Source organism: Delphinus delphis, chromosome 18, assembly GCF_949987515.2.
Source record: "Delphinus delphis chromosome 18, mDelDel1.2, whole genome shotgun sequence".
Lineage (NCBI taxonomy): Eukaryota > Metazoa > Chordata > Mammalia > Artiodactyla > Delphinidae > Delphinus > Delphinus delphis.
The window spans coordinates 67,759,888-67,786,929 of NC_082700.1; the positions used below are offsets into that span (position 1 = coordinate 67,759,888).

General features: G+C 42.8%; 1 protein-coding gene and 1 pseudogene across 4 annotated transcripts in view; both read left to right on the forward strand.

The window, feature by feature from the left end:
- CLYBL (citramalyl-CoA lyase) overlaps positions 1 to 27,042 on the forward strand; it is a 266,190-nt gene that overhangs the window by 205,788 nt on the left and 33,360 nt on the right. The window lies entirely within an intron of this gene.
- Positions 21,550 to 22,342, forward strand: LOC132413484 (STING ER exit protein pseudogene; annotated as a pseudogene).

Consider the following 27,042-nt stretch of genomic DNA (forward strand, 5'->3'; position numbering starts at 1 on the left):
GTTGTGGTTGTAAACCACTAGGTTTTGAGGTGGTTTATTACACAAATATGGTACCCACACCATCAAGTCCAAATGAGTAGGTAAGACTGTAAACAGGAGAGCAAAACAGCAGGACTGGCGGCTGGCAGGCTTAAAACTAGGACAGGATCAGAGTCAAGAAAATGATTCAGAAGTAAGGCTGAGACTAACTCATGAAAGTTGAATGTCTTAGTCTGTGTTGGTGCCTCTTAAAAGAGCCAGTCTCAACAAGATCAAGTGCAGCATGCTGACAAATCAGACCAATGGGCCTTAGTAAGTGGTGATCATGGATTTGTGCTGATCTGTCCACATGCTGTAGCCCAGTTTCCATTCAGACAAGGTACATGTCTGCAGTGAGCAGAGGAGTAAGGTATGGTCCATGTGCTCAGAGAGAGGTCACAGCTCTGACCTGATTAATATGGTGCCCTACCCACTACATAATTGTGCCTCAGAGTGCTGAGGGGTCAGGGAAACATAGCTGATTTATGGGTTTCCTTTTTGTTGCCATAAAGCTCTTAGAGAAAATCAGACCTTCCTGCCCCTCCCCAAGTCTTGCTCCCTAGAATGAACTACTTTCAACTTCTTTCACTTTCTTGCTGTTTCTAAATAGCATGTTTATACTATTCTTGATTTTTCAATTTTATATATTATCTGGTGACTTCTTTTTATGTAAGATAAGGATTGAGCTCTCTCCTCTCCCTTATCCGCATTTTTCCACTATAAATATAAAATGTTTTAGGATCATATCAATATTCAATGTTTACTTAATGTGTCTAAGTAGGTATTTTCACAACTGAGTCATATGGCTTACTGTGATTATATTTGCTTTCTTGTTTTTCCTGAAATTAATAATTGCTTTGGTTTTATTTATTTAATCTTTAAAATTTATTAACTAAAGTCCATAGATTTTTTTTTCAGAGTATTTTTTTAAATTTATTTTTGGCTGTGTTGGGTCTTCATTGCTGCGTGTGGGCTTTCTCTAGTTGTGGCGAGCAGGGGCTACTTTTCGTTGTGGGCATGGGCTTCTCGTTGCATTGGCTTCTCTTTGCAGAGCATGGGCTCTAGGCGCATGGGCTTCAGTAGTTGTGGCACATTGGCTCAGTAGTTGTGGCTCGCAGGCTCTAGAGCGCAGGCTCAGTAGTTGTGGCGTGGGCTTAGTTGCTCCGTGGCATGTGGGATCTTCCCAGAGCGGGGCTCGAACCCGTGTCCCCTGCATTGGCAGATGGATTCTTAACCACTGCGCCACCAGGGAAGCCCCTAAAGTCCATAGTTTACATTAGGATTCACTCTTTGTGTTGTACAGTTTATGGGTTTTGACAACTGCATAATATCATTTACCTACAATTACAGTATCATGCAGAATAGTTTTATTACCCCAAAAATCCCTTCTGGTCTGTTCATCCTGCTCCCAGTGAACCCCTGGGAGCCACTGATCGTTTTACTGTCTCCATAGTTTCGCGTTCTCCAGAATGTCATATAGTTGGAATCAGACTGGCTCCTTTCACTTAGCAACGTGCATTTAAGTTTAATTCAGGTCTTTTTGTGGTTTGATAGCTTTTCTTTTTATTGCTGAATAGTATTCCATTGTATGAGTGTACCACAGTTTGTTTATCCTTTCACCTATTGAATTTGCTTTATTTTCTACATCTCTCTCACTAAATCAGTCCCAAACTCTCCAACAGAGTTGCTGTCTACCACTCCAGTCTTGTGCTGGTTACTCACTAAATTGTTATCTGGGAGCTTCCCTTCCTATCTGGGAAGTCCTTTGATTTAATTCCTGAGTTGGATATTCTGTTTACAGGATCTCATGTCTTTTTCTTTCTTGGTTTGTTCCCTCATTTTAATGGAGTATATCCATTATTAAATGCCTCAGAAAGGATACATGGGAGATAATTTTTTTAAAAGATTTGGCATGTCTGCAGGTCTTTATTCTATCCTCATAGATCAGACTTTTCTAGACCTAAATCCTAAGAGGAAAACTAGTTGACTTGCTGGTGACTTAGTATAAGCATGTTATTAAGAGATTCCTAAATGGTTAACATTCTATTATTTCTTATATCTTTGGTCTAGTTTTTCTTTTCTACTATTTTGAAGCCTTCAGACTAATAACCCCCCCACTTAATCTTTTTTTGTAAAATAGTTTGAATTGGACACACTTTATTAATTGAGCATTCGAAATGTTAACCTCTGTGCAGAGGTATATATTACAGTATGAGAATGGCTATGTTTACTTATTAATATTTCTTTCTCCACTTTTGGATTGATACAAGCACAGAATAATTAGAGTCTTTTTCTGGCAAATAAAACAGTTAATAGTTGGAAAGGTATGTTTTAGTGAAGATTGTTTATAAACACACCTCTTGCTGCCAAGATCTTAAAGTCTAATTAATTAGCATCACCCCAGCTTCGCCTTTCCTCTTCTGTCACTTGCTTTCATCTTCATTTATACATACACACTCACACAAGCACACACTTCTTATTCTCTTGCTTTCACTTTTCCTCTTTATCTCTGCACAAGTTTGCACACAGAATTGGCTTCCCTTCTAGCTGTTTTGTCCCTGAACTCCATCAAAAAATATTTTCTGCATCTCTGATTTCATCAAGATATGCCTGACTGGACTTCCCTGGTGGCTCAGTGGTTAAGAATCCGCCTGCCAATGCAGGGGACACGGGTTCGAGCCCTGCTCTGGGAAGATCCCACATGCCGCAGAGCAACTAAGCCTGTGCGCCACAACTACTGAGCCTGAGCTCTGGCGCCCACATGCCACAACTACTGAAGCCCGCGTGCCTAGAGCCTGTGCTCCACAACAGGAGAAGCCACTGCAATGAGAAGCCCACACACCACAACGAAGAGTAGCCCCTGCTCACCACAACTAGAGAAAGCCCGTGCACAGCAACGAAGACCCAATGCAGCCAAAAAATAAATAAAATAAATAAATAAATTTATAGGAAAAAAGAAAAAGATATGCCTGACTGAGAATGTCAAAACCACTGAGCAGAAGTGTTTAATCCAAAGTTGGCTCTGCCGGTGATGATCAGCTGAGGAAATGACCTCAGATTTTTTTCTTAATATTTGTTAGAGTGTAAGTTTCCACTGTATGAAATAGATTCACATCCAACTTCTCATTCTCTGCTCTTCATTGTGCAGGCCTCCCACTGGTTTCCAATAGAGCTCTCTGCACCCGAGTAAGACACGGGGAGGGGAAAGGTACCTGGCCATATGTGGGAACACTGCCTCCAGCAAAGGTTTTCCATAGTAGATAGCCATTTCATGATTTAATGGGCAGTCAGATTCTGGTCACATTTATGTAACTTCATAAACTAAGGTTTGAGAGTTAAGCTGGTCACCAGCAACAAGCCCCAAAGTAGTCTAGGCAGCCAAGTGTGGAGCTAGGATCAGAAGATTGCAGCTCCTGTCCCTGCTTAGCAGCCTGATGACTATATGACATCAGGAAAGTCTGTTAACCTCTCTGAGCCTTGGTGCCGTCATCTGTAGAATGGTGATAATACCATCTACCTCCCAAGGTTGCTGCAAGGATAAAAATAAAATAAGTGTATGTGAAAGCACTTTATAAATGATAAAGTGCCGTGTAAATGTTACTTATCATTATCTGACCTCAGAGATCAAAAGGATGCATTCTTGGGCTTCCCTGGTGGCGCAGTGGTTAAGAGTCCGCCTGCCGATGCAGGGGACACAGATTCGTGCCCCGGTCCGGGAAGATCCCACATGCCGCGGAGCGGCTAGGCCCGTGAGCCATGGCTGCTGAGCCTGCGCGTCCGGAGCCTGTGCTCCGCAACGGGAGAGGCCACAACAGTGAGAGGCCCGCGTACAGCAAAAAAAAAAAAAGGATGCATTCTTATTCCAAGTTTTTTTTTCTCTTTTGATTTAGTCCTCTTAGATGAAAGATATTTTGTGTTTAAAGTGTTTTATAAATATAAAAATTATGACAGGAAAGATGTAGAGTATAATTAGCAGGGAAGAAAGCTTATGGTTCTCTGGGATGAGAACACCCATGACTTATTGACCCAGTACAATATGTTCATAATCTCACATGTTAAGAGCACATCATGGTCAAAGGGCATACTGAGTGACTATTTGAGAACGATGGTGATGGAGAGCATGTACCAGGAACCGGTCAGTGGGCAGACAACCATTTGTGTATCGGCTGTAGTTGGAAGAACTGCTTCAGAGACACTAGTAGAACACTAGTAGAACTAGTAGAATGGAAACCATAAAATAGATGGATCTTCCTCCCCTCCATTTCGGCTTGTTTGCCAGTCCCCTGTCTGCACACCATCTGTACAAGGCTCAGGACCTGCAGCCCTCTTCCAATGGGTATCTGATGAGGAATACAGTAGAGCTATAGATCACTAGAGTATCATGCCTCAAGTGATGGATTGTGGCTTGGACCCTTCCAAAAGTGAGAAAGAAGGCTGAATCTTCATGGACTGAAGACAGCTATTATTTTTTCACAGTTTGGAAGAAAGCTACTGTGATGATCTGCTTTATGTGTCAACTTGGCTAAGCTATAGTACCCAGTTATTTAATCAAACACTAATCTAGATGTTGCTAGGAATATGTTTTGTAGATGTGGTTAACATCTACAATCATAAATTAGATAAATTACATAAGTTAGACTTTACATAAATTAGATTACCCTGTGTAATATAGGTGAGCTTTACATAAATTACATTACCTTTACAGAAATTAGATTACCCTGGGTAATATAGGTGGGCCTCATCCAATCAGTTGCAGACCTTAGAAGCAACAATTAAGGTTTCCTGGAAAAGAAGTTCTGCCTTAGGACTACCACATCAACTTCTGCCCAAGTTTCCAGCCCCTCAGCTTGCCTTATGGATTTGCACTTGTCATCTTTTGAGCTATTGCTTTAAAATAAATCTATCTGTCTATTGGTCTGTCTATCTATCTTCTTTTGGTTCTGTGTCTCTGGAGAGCCCTGACTGATACAGCTTCTCTCTATCCAGAGTTTGCCGGGGTTTTTTGTCTCTATTATAAACCCAGCTCTCAGCGGTCCAGGGTACAAAGTGTTTTCTTTACACTAGGAAAATCAACTGCATTACTAAAACAACAAACCATGTAAATTAATCCTAAACTATAAGCCAACTCTGATCTTAAAACCTACTAATCTTTGGTGTAACTGAAGTGCATTTTTAAAATCCTTATTGATCTTACCTTATCAAAAGTTGTAAGTTCAAAATATCTGCATTTGAATCCCATATCTGCCTTAGTTCTTACAACTTTATAGTCTCTAACTATTCACCTAGTTGGTCTCCGCACTTGAACACATACCCATCAGTAAGGAACCTCAGTATGCCAATGAGGTGGCAGTTGTCTCTGGGTGCTAAGACAGTGGGACTGAAGTTGTAAGCTTTATATTACAGTGAAGTAGTCTTTCCTTTGACACTAAACTTGAAAGGTGATAATCTCATATTTTAAGGTTTCAGGATCACTCAGGAGTGAAAAATTCTTCCCTGTTTAAATAGTTATTTTTATTTTCAGGACCAGTCCTGGAATCCTTTACATACATTCCAGTCATTTGAACTCTGAGAATCACAGACGTTAGGAACCTCACCTCTCGCCATTCCCAGGCATACTAGTCAGGGTCTGGGTTCTGTGAGTCATTTATCACAGGCTTCGGTTTGAAGCCATTCCCAATGGGGTTACGTGTAAGCCTTTTCAACTGTCCATGACTGTGTTCCGTATACACATATCGATTGCCCTTTCTAATTCCCAGACCTGGTGCCCTGCCCTTTCTCTCTGGCTTAGGTGAAGCCACATGGAGGCACCATGCTGGCCCTTGAGGGGTAGGGAAAGAACCTGGCCCTGCTGAGCAGACGCCTCTTGATGGTAATCCTCCAGCGAGCCAAGGGCTTCCAAAGAGACTGTGAGTGTGGCCTTGTTGATGAGGAATGTAGTCACAGTCATACAAAAAAGTACCCAGTCTCTGCCTCACGACCCTATGCATGGCCCATCATCCCTGCCGCAGAAAGAAACTGGATAGGACCTCACCATAGGAGCCTGTCAGCCCTTGTCACTACTTAGCCCAGGGGCTACTCAGAATGACTGGAGGCACTCACGTCCACCCCCCACCAACTGCACGGCCCTCTCTCAGCCCTTGCCACCTGGGGAGCGCCATACCAGGCCAGGGCAATCAAGCTTGGCTTCTGCATGGTTGTGCAAAGCTCGCCATCAGCCAAGCTCCTGAAATATTTATATTTATACAGGCAGGGCTCAGATTCATTTTTAACCAACAGAAGCCATAGAAGGTTAGGTCTGGGTGTGGTTTGAGAGGGTCCGTTCATCCCATGTAAGCAAACCTATCAAAGATAGCTCACCTGGCTGAGAGAGCAGGGATCTCATTTACCAAAAGAGTCAAAAAGTTGGCCATTGTCACAATCTAAGCATTGGAAGAAACACACATCAGAAAATCACATCGTTTTCCCCTCCCTTTTATTCAGAGATTTGATTTCATTTATGCACAGGGAAAAGTCAAAATGCCCCTGCTCATGGGCACTCTTCTGAGGACTCAGGGCCAGTACATTGCAAGGTGAGAAAGCACAATAGATGTATTTATTTTCTTTTCTTTTCTTTTTCTTTTCTTTTTTCGGTACGCGGGCCTCTCACTGTTGTGGCCTCTCCCGTTGCGGAGCACAGGCTCCGGACGCGCAGGTTCAGCGGCCATGGCTCACAGGCCCAGCCGCTCCGCGGCATGTGGGATCTTCCCAGACCGGGGCACGAACCCGTGTCCCCTGCATCGGCAGGCAGACTCTCAACCACTGCACCACCAGGGAAGCCCACATGTATATATTTTCAAAGATAGCATGACGTGACACCATAGAGCTTTTGTGGCTACCTAGTCTCTTTTGAAGAACTGTTAGAAAAACTAGATGATTGGCAAGAAAATCTATAGAAGGGAAGGAGGCAAGAAGATCCACGTTTTCAGCAAAGATGGATGGGTGCACTCGAGCCTCAATTAGCCCTTGTTCCCAAATATTTCAGCACACCTTAGACATGGGTTTTCTGAGAGAAAACAACTATCAAAGCCAGAGGGTTAGGTGAATGTTCCCATGGTTGTGACAGCTGTCCCCAAAGAAGCAGTTGAATTTATCTCAAAACTGAAGGTTTCACTAGCTTGTGCCTCTCATCAAATTGGTTTTGCTTGCAAATTATTTTTAAGTACTCTAAAATGGTATCATTTCCTAGTTGCAAATTATTTGGGTGTATTTTGAAACTAATTAAAAGGGAAATGTCCTATTTTGGAAAGAGCAGCATTTCTACATTTTAAACATCAGATGTTCTCTGTGGGGAGCAGGGTTTTATCTTTGTCAGTGTTGGCTGTTGCTAAGTGCATCCCAGATTGAAAATCTAAATGAAATAACTGCAAGGAAAGGCATGGGGGAAGTTTATGTTGGAAAAGCAGGAGAGAGACACATATACATATATAATACATAGACAATTTATCTGTGAATTTAAAAAGCCTTTTCATGGCATATATTTTTCTATCTTGCTACTTATTTCACTGTAAGCACTGCAAACATGGTGGGCTGCAGAGGTGCCAGGCTCCATCATGGTGTCCAAAAATTGGCTTTGTACATATGCTAAATTAGAGATTGGATGGCAGAAGCAGTTCACGGATCCTGGATTGGCAGGGATTCCTCATGAAAGAAGACAGGGCTGAAAGCCTGCGGGACTCACTCTCCAGCCAGCAGTAATGCAACATGCTCTATCCAAGCAGCCAAAACCCATTTTAAAATAAATTCTGAACCTTCATCAGTCATTAGGTCCAGCTGAGGTAACATAACCACCTCCCCAAAAGTCTAATCCCCTTTCTTGTTTCATGAGGAAGGGATTATATTCAATCTTGCATGGGACAGAGCTTTGAAATTTTTCACCAAAGGATCCAGGTCATTTCAGTTGCCCCCTGCAGTGAACAGGCCACCCCAGTGTCGAAGGAGGAAGGCAAGAATCCTACAGACAAAAATCTTTCCATTTTTGTCTTCCTTGTAAATAAGCAAACTGCCATGACGGTTCTGATGCAAGAATTAACACAGCGAAGAAATGTATTAGACAGCCGGAGCAGATAAGTCTATGCCAAAAGGATCCACCATCTGGGTCTTTTTTGCTCACTGTGTCAACCAGAAAATGCCTCTCTCATTTACAAGTAGCTAGTTGACTGTTTTACTGTTCCCCAGAGATACACTTGATTTTTATGGACAATGATGAGTTTTAATAAAAACAACAACAAAAAAAACCACAGCTTGGGTTGTTGACCTTGGAATGCTGCTTCATCTTAGAGTTGAGCGCTAGAGAGGAATTGAGGAGACTTATTTTCTAGGCCAATAGGTACTTTTGACTCAAATGATGACATCTGACAAGTTAAGAAATACTTCTAAGTGGGGACATTAACTCCAGGTACTTTACCTTTCTCCTAAGGGTATAGTGAAGAATCAAGAGTTGAACTAGGTGACCTTTGTCCCAAACAACACCCTAACGTGAAACCTGGATCAAAGCCTCGAGGCCTTTCAGATACTGTCAATCTTTCACTCACCTGAGTATGCAAGCTCTGCCCACAACACACACTCAGTAAATATTGTTGAATATATTCATTGGGTTGTAACTTAATCGGTTCAAGCTGATATAACGAATATCGTAGACTGGGTTATTTAAACAACAAACATTTATTTTGTCACAGTCTGGAAGCTGGGGAGTCCAAGACCAAGGTGCAGGACTATTTGGTTCCTGATGAGAGCCCTCTTCCTGGTTCATAGGTGGCTGCCTTCTTGCTGTGCCTACACATGGGGGAAAGCGCCTCTCTTGTGTCTCTTCTTATGAGGGCACTAATCTCATTCAAGAGCTCTACCCTAATGACCTAATTACCCCCCAAACCCCCATCCTTCAAATACCATCACATTTGGGGGTTAGGGCTTCAATATATGAATTTTAGGGAAACAAACATTCAGTCCATAGAAGGTTGATTCTCTCATTGGGTGGCACCAGTGCGGTCAACATCTTGAGTAATCCGTGGAGGAGAGAGCTTTGTGTCACATTCTGTATTGTGTGTGACAGAGTGAAAAAGTGCCTAAATAGGCATCAGGAGACTTCAGTTATAGTCTTGGCTCTACCCCCATCACACTGATGACTTTCAGTGATTTATTGATCTCCCTGGGACTTGCCTCTCCTTGTTTCTAAAATGACTAGATAGTTGCTGAACTTTCTTCAGCCCTAAAATTGTATGTTTTTCTGATTCCAAATCTTAGCCAATCATTTAAAATGCATTCTTTGAATGATATCTACTAGGCCTAAATTTAAAAGTCGGCGTTCTTGGTGGAAAGAATTAAACCAAGCACACATCCTAAAGACAGTGATTCAGAAATACTGTCTTCCTCTTCCCCTTAACAGGTGCTCTTTCAGTGGAGGTGAAGAGCAAAAAGGACAAGAACAGGCACTGATGCACAGAATGAATGGAAAGGCTGAATATGGCTCCAGACAGCACTATGATCTTTAATGTAGAATTTAAGAGGGAAGGAAGGAAAAGGGAGAACTCATCTTCATTAACACACTATTTTGTAGTAGCTCTTTTGAAGAACCTTTTATTCCACTGTTCATGGACTATGCTGCCCGTAGTGGATTGATTGGTGGCTTTTCAAAAGATGTCTCCACATCTTAATTCCCAGAACCTATAAATGCAACCTTATGTGGAAAAGGGTCCTTCTAGATGTAGTTAGGATGTCAAGATGAGGTCATCCTAGATCACCCAGGTGGGCCTTAAGTCCAAGGACAAGTATTCTTAAAAGAGACACAGAGAAGAGATTAGAGCGATGCAGCCACAGGGGATGCCGACAGCCCACAGAAGCTGGGACAAGCAAGGAAGGATTCTCTAGGGAGGGAGCACAGCCCTGTTGACCCCTTGATTTCAAATTTTTCTGGTCTTCAGAGCTGTGAGAGAATAAATCTCCATTGTTTTAAGCAGCCAAGTTTGTGATAATTGCTTGTGGCAGCCTTAAGAAACTAATACACTTCAGAGGACATTTCAAAGGATGGACATCATTAATTGGGAACTCCAATATCTCTTTTTCTAGTAACATGGTAAGTCTTGCTAATAATAAAAATCAAAGAATGCTGACTTAAAACATATTAATAATATTATTAAATCTGAATATTGGATCTCTTTTGAAATAAACATTTTTTGCTCACGTAATGGCTGTCCAGAAATATCATCTTCTGAAAGAACCACCGTTTTTTAAAAATTTTTGGTAGAAGGAATCACCCCATTATCAGAGAAAAGGGCTTCATTCCTCCATCCCCGGCTTTGTTTTGGGATGTTCATTTCTGTACCAGATCCACCCTCTTCATTAGCCTTTCTGTTTTAGGGTATTTCAGCTTCACAGAGTAATAGTATCAATAAAATTCTGCTGTTTTTTAATACATTTATCAAACAGTCGACTAGCTGGTCTTTTGGCCCGAATTTGTTGGCCTGTTCTCAGAGTTCTGTCTCAGTACATCTTTTAAAAACTGTTTTCCAATATAGTTTTCATTTCAAATTTAGAATATGATGTTAATCAACTTGCTAGCTAACAATTGAGGGTGAACAGCTTACAGTGTTTGTGACAATATTGGATTTATTTATTTCCAAACAAGTGATTTTTTTTTTTTTTTTTTTGCGATAACGCGGGCCTCTCACTGCTGTGGCCTCTCCCGTTGCGGAGCACAGGCTCCGGCGCGCAGGCCCAGCGGCCATGGCCCACGGGCCCAGCCGCTCCGCGGCACGTGGGATCCTCCCGGACCGGGGCACGAACCCGTGTCCCTTGCCTCGGCAGGCGGACTCCCAGCCACTGTGCCACCAGGGAAGCCCCCAGATAAGTGATTTTTAAATAACAGCACATTGTATGCTTGTTTGTTTTTTATAATCCAGTTTTGCAACTTAGCTTTGATGGTTGACTTCCAGTAGGAAAACTATGAAAGCACTTAACCTTTTACTGGTCTTAGATCTTCCTGACATTTCTCTATTCCCATGGTGCCAACTGCTAGTTCATACCACTGGTTTCTCCTTCCATACCTTAAGATGATCTCTTGAAAGAACCCACCTTAGACCCCACTGTTACCTTACTTCTACTTCTTTTTTAATTATTCAGTTCAATAAACATTTATTAAGTAGGTACAACATGCTCGCCAGGTAGAAGAAACCAACATGTAGACAGGTCATTTCAGTAGATGGTGGCAAAAACTGACAGGGGTAACTGTACAGAGATGGATGTGAGCCGGTATGTTCAGACTTACATATCAAAACTGAGAAATACCCTGGAAAGGAAGTTTATTGTCAGACAGACTTCTCTAGTCCTAAAGTTATTTTCCAGGGGAGCTCAAGAACCCATCCCCTAAGTGGACTGGGCAAGCCAGCCATTTACCACTGGTCACAATCAGAATTAGGAGTGTGGGTTTCACAATAACTTTGGGTTTTTCTAGTTAGAGAGTGGGAGCAGAATGTCAATAATGGCTCCATTTGACCACCAATGGAGGCCAACGGCCAGCTGCAAGTGGGGTATGTCATTAAATCTGTTAAAGCCAAAAAAAAGAGAGAGAGAGAGAAGAAAAGAAAAAAGGAAGGAAGGATGGGAGGGAGGAAGGATGAGAAATTTAAAAATGAAAGAATGCATTATATAACCATTATATGTTAATGGAAAAGTTTATATATTTAATTAAATAATTTATATTTCTTTATTATACCAGTTCTTATCATTTAAAGGGATAGAATGATTAAGTAAACCCTAAATGTTATGTTATATCAGAATCTTTGAGCTACTGCCATAACTGCATAATGGCCAATCCAAATCCAGGGTTCAGTATTAGAAAGCCAGCACAACTCTTTCACTAAACTGTGTCCCTAACCCAGCTCTTATCAGAAATAAAGGAGATGTTTTAAATCTCCCCCTGCTGACTCTTTTACCTTATTGTTCTGTTGGTTCAGAACCTTGATGGTCAAGAGGTATTATTCATTGAGGCGCTAAACAAACACATCTAAAATCCAACTTATCATCTACACACACACCCCAAAATTTCACCTGTGGTTCCTCCTGGGTCTCCTCCCTCCATTGTTAGAAGACACCCCCAGTTCCTAATACACACACAAAGAAGTGAGAAACGGAATTATCCTGGACCAGCAAAAGGACTGCTGATCAGTGCCCAGGGCTCAGAGGCTAGAAAGCGGGACTTGGTAGCAGAGCCTGTCTTTATATTGTCTTCCCAGACAGTCTTCCTGCCCCTACTGCATACTCCACTCTCACCATCATCCCCATCCTCCATGTGCAGTTGACCTCCTTTTTTGTTAGTGTACAGGCTCAGCTACTACAGCAGAAAGACCCAAAGCTAGAGTGGCTCAAACTGAATGAAGTTTATTACTCTCTCACCTAACAGTTCAGAGGCAGGTGGGTAGTCCAGGCAGGTAAGCAGCCCTCCTCCTTGAGGTCATCCAGAGACCCATGTTGCTTCTACCTGTTAGTCTGATGCCCTAATTTGCGTGGCTGAGACTCTCTTCATACCATGTTTGAGTTTCAGCCTGTGAGATGGGAGAAGAGAGAGTGGAGGGCAAGTGGCTTTCTTCTAAGAGGTTCAACGTTTCACACACCACTTCAGTTCTGTTCACATCCTAGCTGCCATGGCCACTGGGCCTGTGCATCAGAGCCTGTGCTCCACAACGGGAGAGGCCACAACAGTGAGAGGCCTGAGTACCGCAAAAAAAAAAAAAAAAGAAAAGAAAAGAATACTCGAATATTAGATATTTTGCATTTTTGTACCATTAAAATATTAGGCCAGCAGTACATTATTATTTCTATCCAAAAGGAAGTAATAAGGGTACATATTTCTACTATTGGAAGGAGGGGGTTCTCTTGGACAATTGACCAGAGTAGGGCTATACAGAGAATGGTGAATGTTGAAACCAGAAAGAAACTCAGAAACCAATTTTTCAGGCCCCAAACACATCGAATTTTTATCTCAGGAATGCTACCATTTGTGGCATATTTTCCATAGCAGTTAAATGTGAGTTGCCAAGAAAATAATTCTGAATATGCATGTTGTTTGGCTTTGGAAGAAGTCAAAGCCTGACTTTTATGAAATATGGTAATCTTCCATGTTACTGTGTTATTAAACATTAAACGTTCTTAACACCCTTTTGAAAAACTGAAAAATTGTTATTAAGCATGGCTGGATTTAAGAAGACAACAATGGAAGCCATGTTGTTAAGCACATTGAGTGGATGAAGAGTTAGTCTAACATCGTAATCAACCAAAACTTCTTACCAGTCTTCTTATGAGTCAGCTGTGTGGCTAGCCACCTTAATCACAGCCACCTCCATTCAAAAGGTGACATATGCATACAGCCTGAAAAAAGATAGAAACCTTCGTGTTCTTTACTACCTTCTTAGTCAAACAGCACCAAATAGTGCTTATTGCCAAACCATATTTGATGTGGCTTGAGAAATACGCTAACACACAGTCCAAATTTGAATCTTTAAAATCATTATCACTCCTAGACCACAACAGCAACAGATGGACAAAGGAAGAAACGGAATGTGGTCACATTTTGTACCAACAGCATAGACCTTTTCAGGTGGCAGTGAGTCATTTGCCATCTGCAACCTGTGGCCTTCCATTCCTGCCAAGGCACCAATTCAAGATTCCAGGTTTGGGTTTCTATGTTGAAACGAAAACATTCAGCAGGTTGCTGTCTGTGCCTTTTTATCAAGCAGTGGTGAGCACACTAGACTTACCTGCCCTCCTGAAGAATCCAGCAAACAGAAGGCCATGGTCCCTGTAGGAAAGTAGACTTTGGATATTTAAGATCTGATTTCATATAAAATGAAAGGTGTAAGATTTAATAGGCAGGCTATCCCACTATCTGTGAGTATATCGACTTCTTTGGGGACTCTCCTCAGTGTCAGGAGACCAGCCCCCTGTGTTTTCCTTTGGTTTGGGCACTAGGGACATGAGAACCACAAGCTACCATCCCTGTCCTCGTGTGGTTACAGTCCTGGTGTGTGGACGCTGAGTTCTTGAAAACAGGTCAAGCTAGTATGAGCTCAGAACCAACCCCAAGTGGGTGGGCACCAGGAAATGGGAGTTTAAATTCGTACACCCCAGGACTTCCCTGATCATCCAGTGGCCAAGGCTCCACGCTCCCAAATGCAGGGGGCCCATGTTCAATCCCTGGTCGGGGAACTAGATCTCACATGCATGCTGCAACTAAGAGTCCACATGCTACAACTAAAAGATCCCACATGCCGAAATGAAGATCCCACGTGCTGCGACTAAGACCCCGTGCAGCCTAAGTAAATAAATATTAAAAATAATAATAAATAAATTTGTACATCCCTTTTTTAAAAATTAGTTTTAGTATACATGTTTAAATGAGTATGTATTTTTTTTAATCTAACATTGTTAACCACTTATGTTACACCATTTTCTTGTCTTTTTTTTTTTTTTTTTTTTTTTTTGCGGTACGCGGGCCTCTCTCCGTTGTGGCCTCTCCCGTTGTGGAGCACAGGCTCCGGACACACAGGCTCAGCAGCCATGGCTCACAGGCCCAGCCGCTCTGCGGCATGTGGGATCTTCCCAGACCGGGGCACGAACCTGTGTCCCCTGCATCGGCAGGCGGACTCTCAACCACTGTGCCACCAGGGAAGCCCTGTTGGGTTTTTTTTTTAATTTAATTTTTAATTTATTTTTGGCTGCGTTGGGTCTTCATTGCTGCATGCAGACTTTTCTCTAGTTGCGGCGAGCAGGGGCTACTCTTCGTTGCGGTGCACGGGCTTCTGATTGCAGTGGCTTCTCTTTGTTGCAGAGCATGGGCTTAGGTGCGTGGGCTTCAGTAATTGTGGCACGTGGGCTCCGTAGTTGTGGCTCACGGGTTCTAGAGCACAGGCTCTGTAGTTGTGGCGCATGGGCTTAGTTGCTCCGCGGCATGTGAGATCCTCCTGGACCAGGGATTGAACCCGTGTCCCCTGCATTGGCAGGTGTATTCTTATCTACTGCGCCACCAGGGAGGTCCCTCATAGCCATTCTTTTGGCGCCTAAATGAGCATGTAATTTGACTTTGCATTTGTACTTCTAGGATTTAGCCTAAGGGAATATTCAGACAAGTGCTCTAAGGTGAATGTTCTCAGATATTCATTACAGCTTTGTGTATATAATCTTTTAGGTATCAGGGCGAATGTCATATCCTCAAAGAAGCTGTTTTGCTACCCTATCTCAGGCACCTCTCCCCCATCACTCTCCCATTATTAAATTCTGTTCTCTTACTAGATTGTTTCATAGTCTGCATTTGTTTATTGGTTTACTTGTTTATTAGTTGTTTTCTGACTGGAATGTAAGTTCTGTGTAGGCAGGGAGCTGTTATCTCCATTACTTAAAATAGTACCTGGCACGTGAAGAGTATTTAGTAAATATCTGTTGAATAAAATGAATGAACTAATAGCAAAAGAATTGGAAAAATTTAAATCTTAATCATTAGGGGATTGATTAAATAAATTATGGCATATCCATGCAATAGAATATTCTGCAGTCATTACAAATGATTATATAGATTATCCCCTACATAAAGGTATTTCCTACCTGTTGTGTGAAAAAGACATGGCATATTGCATGTGTATATGATCCCCATATCGGCCAGGGCTCCTGGTAGCCAACCACAGAATCTGCTGAGTTTAAGCAGAAAACAAATAGTTTATTATAGGCTATTGGGTAAATCAGAGACTCTGTAAAATATGCAAAGAGGGGCTCTGCAGACAGAGCACAAGATTGGGAGCCTTACACATGAGTTCTTCCTCATCTCGACTGCTGACTGGCTGTGGGATCTCTGGATAGGTTCTCTGGGTAAGTCTTATAACCCTCACGTTCTTCAGGCAAACATGGATAATAATACCTGGCCCTGTGTACACCGCAGGACTGCTGTGATGGCAAATGAGAGACAAGCCCTTTGAACTGTGTATGCACATACATCATCGTTTTCAGGTGATTTTGAATGTCTGAGCACATAGACTTCATTCTAAAACCATATTGCTTGGCATTGGGACGCATTGGTCCTCTCTATTAACTAACTGTACGTCGCTGCACGTTAAATTGCCCCGTGACAGTGGTCTGGACAAAAAGGCTGGTAATTCCAGCAGTTGTGTTTGCTAAGCTTGTCCTAAAATCATCTTCTGTGTGACTTCAGCCACTCTCCCTGTGGGGCAACCTTTGCCTCTGCTTTGAGCCTGCCCTTTTCTCGAGGGTCACTAAGCTTGCCATCTGCAGGGAACTTGCTTTTCTCATCCCTGGGACCTACACTGTGCTGGCCACCAAGCTTGGCTTCTTCCCTGAGAGTCTTCCTCAGTCACCTTCATTATTTATGAGGGCTGACACCTAGAGCATCAGCATTCAAAGTCAATGTCAACTGACTAGGTATAAATCAAAGGCCGGATTCAGTGAGTTTTTTAATTTCCTTATTTGTTTTTTGCATATTCTCTTTATATAAGAAAAAAATCTTTGGTTCTCTCTTCCTGCCTGTCATTAGAGGAAAATGGCATTGTGATGTGACTGGGGATTTTAACAGGTACTGATGTCATGAAGAAGAACTTCATGTTCCTGAAACCAGGTGTTTGTTGCAAGATGGGGTGATTTTCCATTTCTTCTGTGTCCAGAAGCCTTTCCTGGCAGAACTTCTAGCCCATGAGACTTTTCATCTTCACCTTGCATGAAGAGCAAAGAGCGACTTGGTTCTGACGCCTGGGTTAGAGGAGCCACTGAGCATCCACACAGTCCATTATGCTAAATCACACCTGGTGTCCACGCAGAGAAGGCGCTGGTAAGCATCCTCGCCACTGGGACGAAAACCTCTGACCCTGACTCTAGAACACGGCAGTGTTGCAGGGAGCCTTCCGAGAGCCTGGCTCACCGGCACAGCAAATTAACCTGCTTGTTCTCAAGTTAAATGCTTTATGAAAATTTACTGGGCGCAAAAAGAGGGAGGAAAACCCAAGTGGTTCCGCAGTGAGCCTGCCTGGCACCAGTGAAAGAATGAAGCCGAGGAGAAAGTCAACATGAAGAGCTGGCAAGAGGAAAAGGTGTCAAATGCAATGAAAACCAAGTGTGGTGCCAGCCATTGCATTGTTTTATTAGTATTTTCTCGAGGAAAACATTTAATTATAGAAGATCTGGTGCCCGTGAGCTAGTAAAGGTGACGCTGGGCTCTGCCACGGTACCCATTTTCAGAGGAATTATGGTGTAAGATGTGGAAGTCGGCAGAGAGAAACGTCCACGTGGCCTGGTCCTTGAGAAGCACTCTTTGCTGTAACCAAAGCTTAGTTGTCAAAGGGCAGAATCTGCCTTTTTTAAAATAGAATGTTCTGATGGCTATCATCATCCTCCATTCTTCCATTTTACATGATATATTTTTCTTTCCCTTTCCTCGTTGATTTTCTTTGGCCGCGCCACGTGGCTTTCGGGATCTTAGTTCCCTGATCAGGGATCAAACCCGGGCCCCATCAGTGAAAGCACCGAGTCCTAACATTGGACCTCCAGGGAATTCCCCTCCTCGTTGATTTTTAGAATAAAATAATATGTATAAGGAATAAGGTGGAAAAGTTCTACCCTTTAAAATACTTATACATTTGCCACCTAAAAGAAACAAAGTCTTTTTTAATTCACTTTCTTTGGGAAATAGCTAGGAAGCAAGACAAACAATAATGACAAACCATGAAAAGTAAATGATCAGCTACTATAAAGTGAGGTTTTGAGTGTATATTTGAGCAACAGAAATCAAAATACACGAAGGTAGAACCAACAGGTAATATTGTGTGGGGAATTTTAAAATTCCTTTTAGCTGTAAAGCCTCACCTACCTTAAAAGCAGTTTGTAAGAATAATGATCCAGTTTAATGTGCTGCAAGAAATACTTCTTTACATTGTTTCTGCCATCACAGGGCTTATTCAGTTACCTGATTTCTTCATTCATAGTTGCCAGGAAGACTGATTAGTACTAAGGAATGGAAAGAATCCTGTTTGGGATGCTCTTCTGTCGCAGGGTAAAGCTTCCTGCCCAGAACAGAAGTCAAGGCCTTGAGCCTGCAGCTAGCTCAAATTCCTGTTAGCTTGGTTCGTTTAATTGCAAGGTTGTTTGGGCCTTATCATTAGACATTTATACTTCTGTCTGTAAGCTTTTATAACCTCCTACTTAAGGAGACAAGATTCTTTGTGTCAGCACCTTAGTGAAGTGTTGTTGAAGCACTTGGCGCACAGACAGGAATTTCCCGGCGGCAACAAACGTGGGTGCAGCCGGGCTCCTTCATAACCTACCTTAGCGCAGCCTCAGAGAGAAAAAGCCAACTTGCCTCCAAAATTTGGTGATGGGAAGGGAAACAAATGTTTTCCACCAAAGAAGTGAAGCAGCTTTGGCTTCAAAGAAAAAACTGGTTTTTTATGTTTACATTAAGACCATTTGGATCCATTTCTAGCAATGTGTCTCACTGTTAGCTTGAGAGGGAAAGGAAGTCATCAGCCAAAATACGTTGCGGGCATCACAGTAAAACTTCTCAGGTCAGGATACAGGTGACACGGCTGTTACCTGATACGTATCTGGAACCACGGCAAGGCTGCCTCATTAAATTATGAACCGATCACTCTTGATTTGTTGTTAAAGAAGAATGAAAGGCCCGCGGCCCCGCCCTGTGTGGGTACCCCGTGCCACCTGTGGCACATGGCAAGGTTCTCACCCTACAATGAAGAAGGGCAGGTGCAGAGTCCTTTGATGACACAGTTCCCTTTCGCTTGTTTACTTTTATTCTCCCACGCAGACTGAAACCCGGCAGGAGGGCTTTTAAACCAAAACAGTTCATTACCTCCTCTAGCCCAGAGAAGTCGCCAAACACAAATAGAGCAGGTTGAGAGGGAGAGGGCAGATTTGCTTGCGGCTGTGCTTTGCGCCAGGTGGGAAGGGAGCCGTCTTCTCCGCTGTCGGAGGGCCAGGACGGAGGGAGACCAATTAGAAGGTGCGAGTAGGGGGGTGGGCTATCCTTCCCACTCCACGTGTTCTTTCCATTTTCGCTTTCAAGGGCTTTCAAGGTATGGTACTGTGAACCCCCAGATCCGAGACCCGCGTACAACACCCATTCCAAAGACAAAAAGATTAGCTTTCACAGCAGCGAGAAGCCCGCGCACCGCAACGAAGACTAGCTCCCACTCACCGCAACTAGAGAGCCGGCGTGCAGCAACGAAGACCCAACGCAGCCAAAAAATTAAATAAATAAATAAATTTGTTGGGGGGGGAAAAAAAAGCTTTGAGACTAGAGGCCCTCTCTGGATAAAAGCACTCTCGGGGGTTGGGGAAGTTGCCCACGGGCAGGGCTGACTCAAACAGGGACCTTCTCCACTTAGTGCTCTAAGGGCTGCGGGGTGGACCTTCCCACAGTCCGGGCCGGGCACCAGGAAGCTTCCAATGTGGAAGCTGCTTCCTCAAGTGAACTGTGATTCTTGTCCCACTTCCCCCATCACCCTTTCCTCCCCCAGCGGAACAGGGCCTCCTAAAACATGGGCTCTCCCCTGCCCGCTTGGGAATCTCCTTTCTGTCCGTCTCCTGGCACCAGCACCTTCCCTCCCTAACCTCATAGATACTGACCATCTGCCTTTTGATTCACTCATTATTCCTACCTGTGCCCTTTGCCTTTACCAGCCCTCTGCTGGGTGTTCCTCCCTCCTCTGCACCTCTTGAGATCCTCAACTTCCTGCCTCCCAGCTCAGCCTGCCGTGCTCCCTCCTGCCTCTAAGTCCCCTCAAGTCTGTCCCACTGACTTGAACTGTTACTTCAATTCTCATCCTATGGGCATTGCGTCGCCCCAGCTAGATGATACATTCCTCTGCTGGTTTATATGTCAATATAAAGGATTTATATATCGTTCCCTCTCCTCCACACCTGTCCCTAACACCGGGCATGGTGGATAACATTTGATTGAGCCCTCCCCTACTTGTTAAAAAATTTTAATTGCACCAAACCAGGCACATCAGGCAGAATATGAGAATAGTATTCAGATAATTTTCTTTTCATAATCACAAACACTCTTTTTTTAAAAAGGACAAATCCTATCAGTTATCTAAATGTTTTCAAGTATCTGGACATTTGGTCTTAAGTACATAAAACACCTCATGAGTGATAACATTGTTCAGTTTTCCTCTGGATCCTTCCCATCATGGAGCCATGGCTCCTGCCCACTCCCTACCCCCCAGGAGAGAGCAGTCATAGCACCCCTTCCTCACTCAGATCATCCCACTTGGAACAGATCTCGTGTGCCCTACTAGAACACAGAAATAACATTGCTCCTCTGAGGCTGAGAACAAGCAATGAGTGAGAACAAAGAAAATAATGAGTGGAGAGAGCCATGAACTTGCAGACTCCGGAGCTCCAGTCAAATCTGAGCGTGGTGGTCATTACTGGCTTTGGGAAGGGCGATGCAAGCCTTTAGTAAGTAAATACTTTGTCTTTGCGAAGAGCTGTGTGCAAAGTGTACCTCAGAGCCTCACTGTTAAATCATAAAGTTAACAAGAAATGTAAAAAACACGGGCAGCTATGCCCATGCAGGACATCTTCTCAGGAGTAGCTCCACAGTTCCCTATAGGTTTGGGTTTGAGGTCCCTCAGAGGCTCATGGGGTAGCCTGGCAAGGTCCTCAGAAAAAAAACCACAACAACACAAGACCTGTCATATATAGTTGAGGAAAATCCATTAGGAGCAGATGGGGAAAGGGCAAAGTGAAAGAGGAGCATGGCGGGGAGGTGGTGGATAAGGTCTTGGCAACAGGAAAGCTAAACACCAGCCAGTCACCAGTCAGGGGTGAGGGCAGAGCTGAGTGAAGAGGCTGATGGAAGTAAGCCCTTTCTTTCCACTTGAGTTTCCTCTTCCCAGGGAATTTTCATTGTATTTTGTTGAGAGATGAAGACTGAAACCACAAAATAAAAATATCACAAACCTCCCTATTGTATACAAATGAGTAGACCAGAAATATATCAAGAGCCTAAATGTTGTTAGAATTAAAACTATAAAACTAGTAAAAGACGACATGTGTAAGTCTTCATAATGTTGGATTAGGCAATGATCTCAAAATGATAACAAAAGCACAAGCTACCAAAGAAAAAATAGATAAATTGGACTTCAGCAAAATTATAAATTTTGTGCATCATAGGACACTTACCAAGAAAGTGAAATAAGGGCTTCCCTGGTGGTGCAGTGGTTGAGAGTCCGCCTGCCGATGCAGGGGACACAGGTTCATGCCCCGATACGGGAAGATGCCACATGCCGCGGAGCGGCTGGGCCCATGAGCCATGGCCGCTGAACCTGCGCGTCCGGAGCCTGTGCTCCGCAACGGGGAAGGCCACAACAGTGAGAGGCCCGCGTACGGCAAAAAAAAAAAAAAAAAAAAAAAGGAAGTGAAATGAGGTGAATGACTTCATTTCCGCGTGACTCTTACTTTTGCCTTTATAATTTCCGGTGCTGCTCTGAGCTATGCCTAAAGTAGTTTCCCGGTCCGTAGTCTGCTCCGATACCCGGGATCGCGAGGAGTATGACGACGGCGAGAAGCCCCTTCACGTCTACTACTGTTTATGCGGCCAGATGGTCCTGGTGCTGGACTGTCAGTTGGAGAAATTGACCGTGAGGCGCCGGGATCGGTCCCGTGTGATTGATGCTGCCAAACATGCCCACAAGTTTTGTAACACAGAAGACGAGGAGACTATGTATATTCGGAGGCCTGAAGGCATTGAACCACATTACAGGAAGAAATGTGCAAAGTGCGGGCTGCCACTCTTCTACCAGTCCCAACCGAAGAATGCTCCTGTGACCTTCATTGTGGATGGAGCAGTAGTCAAGTTTGGCCAGGGTTTTGGGAAGACGAACATATATACTCAGAAACAAGAGCCTCCTAAGAAAGTGATGATGACGAAACGGACTAAAGACATGGGCAAGTTCAGCTCTGTCACTGTGTCTACTATTGATGAAGAGGAAGAGGAGATTGAGGCTAGAGAAGTTGCTGACTCGTATGCGCAGAATGCCAAGGTGATTGAGAAGCAGCTGGAGCGCAAAGGCATGAGTAAGAGGCGGCTGCAGGAGCTGGCTGAACCGGAAGCCAAGAAAGCGAAAATGAAGGGAACCTTGATTGACAACCAGTTCAAATAATCAGGACCTTTCCGTGAACCCAGACTGGAGGCAAGCATTTAGATAAGGAAGAAAAAGAGTGTTTTCTTGACTACATGGACTGGTTCCTACCTTTATGCCCCAGCAGAAGGCTTTACGTGACTTCCTAGTGATTCTCCTACATTCAGTGAGGTATTTTTTGCGGTGCGCGGGCCTCTCGCTGTTGTGGCCTCTCCCGCTGCGGGGCACAGGCTCCAGACGCGCAGGCTCAGCGGACATGGCTCACGGGCCCAGCCGCTCTGTGGCATGTGGGATCCTCCCAGAGCGGGGCACGAACCCGTGTCCCCTGCATCGGCAGGCGGACTCCCAACCACTGTGCCACCAGGGAAGCCCTCAGTGAGGTCTTTGAGTTCATCTGACCTGCTTTCTAGAGATGGATTTTTCTCAATCTTTCTGTGTATAGGTCTTCTGTACTATTTTTTGTCCATTTGATATAAACTTCTTCATCTGTGTAGAAGCTCTGTGAATAGATCAGTGCTTCAGTGTGTCTAGTTTCTAAAGGAGCTATTCTTATTCCTTCTTCAAAGTTAATAAAATGTTTAAAGATTTTTGAAATCTTGGCACAGGGATATCAGCTCGGTGCTTTGTGACCGCCTGGAGGGGTGGGATAGGGAGGGTGGGAGGGAGGGAGACGCAAGAGGGAAGAGATATGGGAACATATGTATATGTATAACTGATTCACTTTGTTATAAAGCAGAAACTAACACACCATTGTAAAGCAATTATACTCCAATGACGATGTTAAAAAAAAAAAAGAAATGACACCGAGATAAAAGTTATCTGTTGACTGTCTTTTATTTCACATTTGCTATTTGTGGAGGAGTGTCATATACATAAATATTTAATGTCACACTGCTTCAGTGACATTAGTATATAGTGTTTGTACCCATGTTTTTATCTGTTCACCTGTATTGCAAGGTGTTGGGACAGGAGGAGTGTTTTAGCCTCTTCGTATTATCTACATGGCTTGGGTGCTTAGTAGGCACCCAAGGCATGTATGTGAGGTGCTGCTGGGAAACAGTAGGGCATTTTTCTTTGCTTTTTTTCCCCCGATTTCTGAATTTGGAAGGAAAAGTAGGTTAGAGTGGGGTTAGATGTGAGCTAGCAATAACTGGGAGAAGGAGGGGTGGGGGGGTCCTGGGAAAGCCTGGGGTGGGGCTGTGTGACCAGCTTCCCAGTTACTCTCCTGCATCCAGTGGGGGCTTTGCAACTGAGTCTTCCTCTCCACCTCATTTCCTGGTCCTCATGTTGAGAGATAATTAGGCATCGTGTGGATAAGCAACCATAACCTCCTCACAATTCCTTGACCATGACTCCAAACAATGACCTTTACCTTCACCCCCCTTTAGCCACAAACTCCTTGGATATCATCTGCACCACCTGTGAGAGCCAATACTCTGCTCTGACCACAGCCTCCTACCATTGCTGCTCTTTCATACTTACTTCCACTAAACCTGTTTTGTTTTGTTTTTAGATTTGAAGAGAGATTATTATTTTTTTCATTGAGGTATAGCTGATTTACAATATTGTGTTAGTTTCAGGTGTACGACAAAGTGATTTGGTTATACATACATATGTATATATATTTTTTCTATTCTTTTCCATTATAATTTCTTATAAGGTATTGAATATAGTTCCCTGTGCTATGCAGTAGGACCTTGTTGTTTATCTGTTTTATATATAGTAGTGTGCATCTGTTAACCCCATACTCCCAATTTATGCACCCACCCGCCCCCCTTTGGTACCCATAAGTTTGTTTTCTGTGTTTCTGAGTCTGCTTCTGTTTTGTAAACAAGTTCATTTGTACTATTTTTTAGATTCCACATATAAGTGATATAACATTTGTCTTTCTCTGCCTGGCTTCACTTAGTATGATAATCTCTAGGTCCATCCATGTTGCTGCAAATGGCATTATTTCATGCTTTTTTATGGATGAGTAATATTCCATTGTATATATGTACCACATCTTTGTTATCCATTCATGTGTCCATGGACATTTAGGTTGCTTCCATGTCTTGGCTATTGTTAACAGCGCTGCAGTGAACATTGGGGTGCATGTATCTTTTCAAATCATGATTTTCTCTAGATATATGCCCAGGAGTGGGATTGCTGGATCATATGGTAACTCTATTTTTAGTTTTTAAAGGAGCCTCCATACTGTTTTCCACAGTGGCTGTAACTAATTTACATTCCTACACCCTCTCCAGCATTTATTATTTGTAGACTTTCTGATGATAGCCATTCTGATGGGTGTGGGGTGATACATCATTGTAATTTTGGTTTGCATTCCTCTAATAATTTTTGAGCATATTTTCATGTGCTTTTTGGCCATCTGTATGTCTTTTTTAAAGAAATGTCTATGTAGATCTTCTGCCCATTTTTTTGATTGGGTTTGGATTTTTATTATTGAGTTGTATGAGCTGTTTATATATTTTGGAAATAAAGCCCTTGTTGGTCACATCATTTGCACATAAAAAAAAAAAAGAAAGTGAAATGATAGGGAATTCCCCAGTGGTTCAGTGGTTAAGACTCTGTGCTTTCATTGCCGAGGATGCAGGTTCGATCCCTGGTTGGGGAACTAAGATGCCACGAGCTGCATGGTGTGGCCAAAAAAAAAAAAGTGAAATGACAACCTACAGAAGGGGAGAAAATATTTGTGAATCATATATATCTGATACGGATTAAATATCTAGAATATATATAGAACACTCATAACCCAACAACCAAAAGACAAACAACCCATTTTTTTTAAAATTTAGGACTAGAATAGACATTTCTCCAAAGAAGGTACAGATGGTCCCTGACTTACAATGGTTCAGCTTTATGATGGTGCGAAAGCAGTACGCATTCAGTAGAAACCATACTTTGAGTACTGAATTTTGGTCTTTTCTTGGTCTAGTGATATGTGGTCCGATCCTGTCTCGTGATGCTGGGCAGCAGCAGTGAACCACAGCTCCCATCAGCAATGTGATCACGAGGGTCAACAATCGATGCACTGGCAATCAGTCTCTACCCAGACAACCATTCAGTTTTTCACATTTAGGACAGTAGTCAATAAATTACGTGAGATATTCATGTTTAGATGACTTTGCGCAATTGTAAGCTAATATGTGTTCAGAGCACATTTAAGGTAGACTAGGCTGAGCTATAATGTTCAGTAGGTTAGGTGTATAAATGCATTTTCAGCTTATTATATTTTCAGCTTACAGTGTGTTTATCAGGACATGACTCCATCATAAGTCAAGGAAGATCTGTATACTGATGGCCAGTAAGCACATAAAAAGACGCTCAGCATCATTAATCATTAGAGAAATGCAAATCAAAACCACAACGAGATACCATATCACATCTACTGGGATGGCTATTATCAAAAACAAATAAAATGAAAAATAACAAGTGTTGGCAAGAGTGTGGAAAAATTTGGAACTCTGATACAGTGTTGGTGGGAAATGTAAAATGTGGTACAACCACTTTGGAAAACAGTTTGGCAGTTCTTCAAAAAGCTAAACATAGAATTACTAAATGGCCCAGCAATTCTACTCCTAGGTATATACCCAAAAGAACTGAAAACAGAGATTCAAAGAGCTACTTGTACTTGTATGCCAGTGTATCCACCCATACACATCCTGAGCCTTCTTAGTCCTTTGAATGAAAGCTGATTTGGCATTTTAATAAACCTGTGTTTTAAAGGATCTTTCATAATCAGCATATCAGAAACTTTGCTCTACCAAAATCTACAGTTTCAGAGTAAACAGAATGCCTAGAGTGTAATAACTTATGGGATGAAATCAATAAATGAACATTTTCCTCAATTTTATTGTGATAAAATATAAAGTTTACCATCTTAGCCATTTTTAAGTGTACCATTAAGTGGTTATTAAATATATTCACATTGTTGTCCTTTTGTAACTGGCTTATTTCACTTAGCATAATGTCTTCACTTAGCACAGCAGGTTTATCCATGTTGTAGCATGTGTCAGAATTTCCTTCCTTTTTAAACCTGAACAATATTCCATTGCACATATTTAACACATTTTGCTTATCCATTCTTCTGTCAGTGGACACTTGGTTTACTTCCACATTTTAGCTATTGTGAATAATGCTGCTATAAAAATGGGTGTACAAATAATTTCTTCGAGACCTGCTTTCAGCGCTTTTGGGTATATACCCAGAAGTGGAATTGCTGCATCATATGTTAATTCTATTTTTAATTTTTTTAATAAATTTATTTTACTTATTTATTTATTTTGGCTGCGTTGGGTCTTCGTTGCTGCTCAGGCTTTCTCTAGTTGCGGCGAGCAGGGCTACTCTTTGTTGTGGTGCGCGGGCTTCTCATTGAGGTGCCTTCCCTTGTTATGGAGCACGGGCTCTAGGCGCGCGGACTTCAGTAGTTGTGGCACGCGGGCTCTAGCGTGCAGGCTCAGTAGTTGCAGCACACGGGCTTAGTTGCTCCGCGGCATGTGGGATCTTCCCTGACCAGGGCTCGAACCCATGTCCCCTGCACAGGCAGGCGGATTCTTAACCACTGCGCCACCAGAGAAGTCCCATTTTTAATTTTTTGAGGAACTGCCATGCTATTTTCTATAGCAGCTGCACCATTTTACATTCCCACCAACAGTGCACAAGGGTTCCAATTTCTCCACATCCTCTCCAACCGTTGTTTTTTTCTGTTTTTCTGACAGTAGCCATCCTAATGGGTGTTAAGTGGTGTCTCGTAGTTTTGACTTGCATTTCCCTAATGATTAATGATACTGAACATCTTTTCATGTGCTCATTGTCCATTTTTATATCTTCT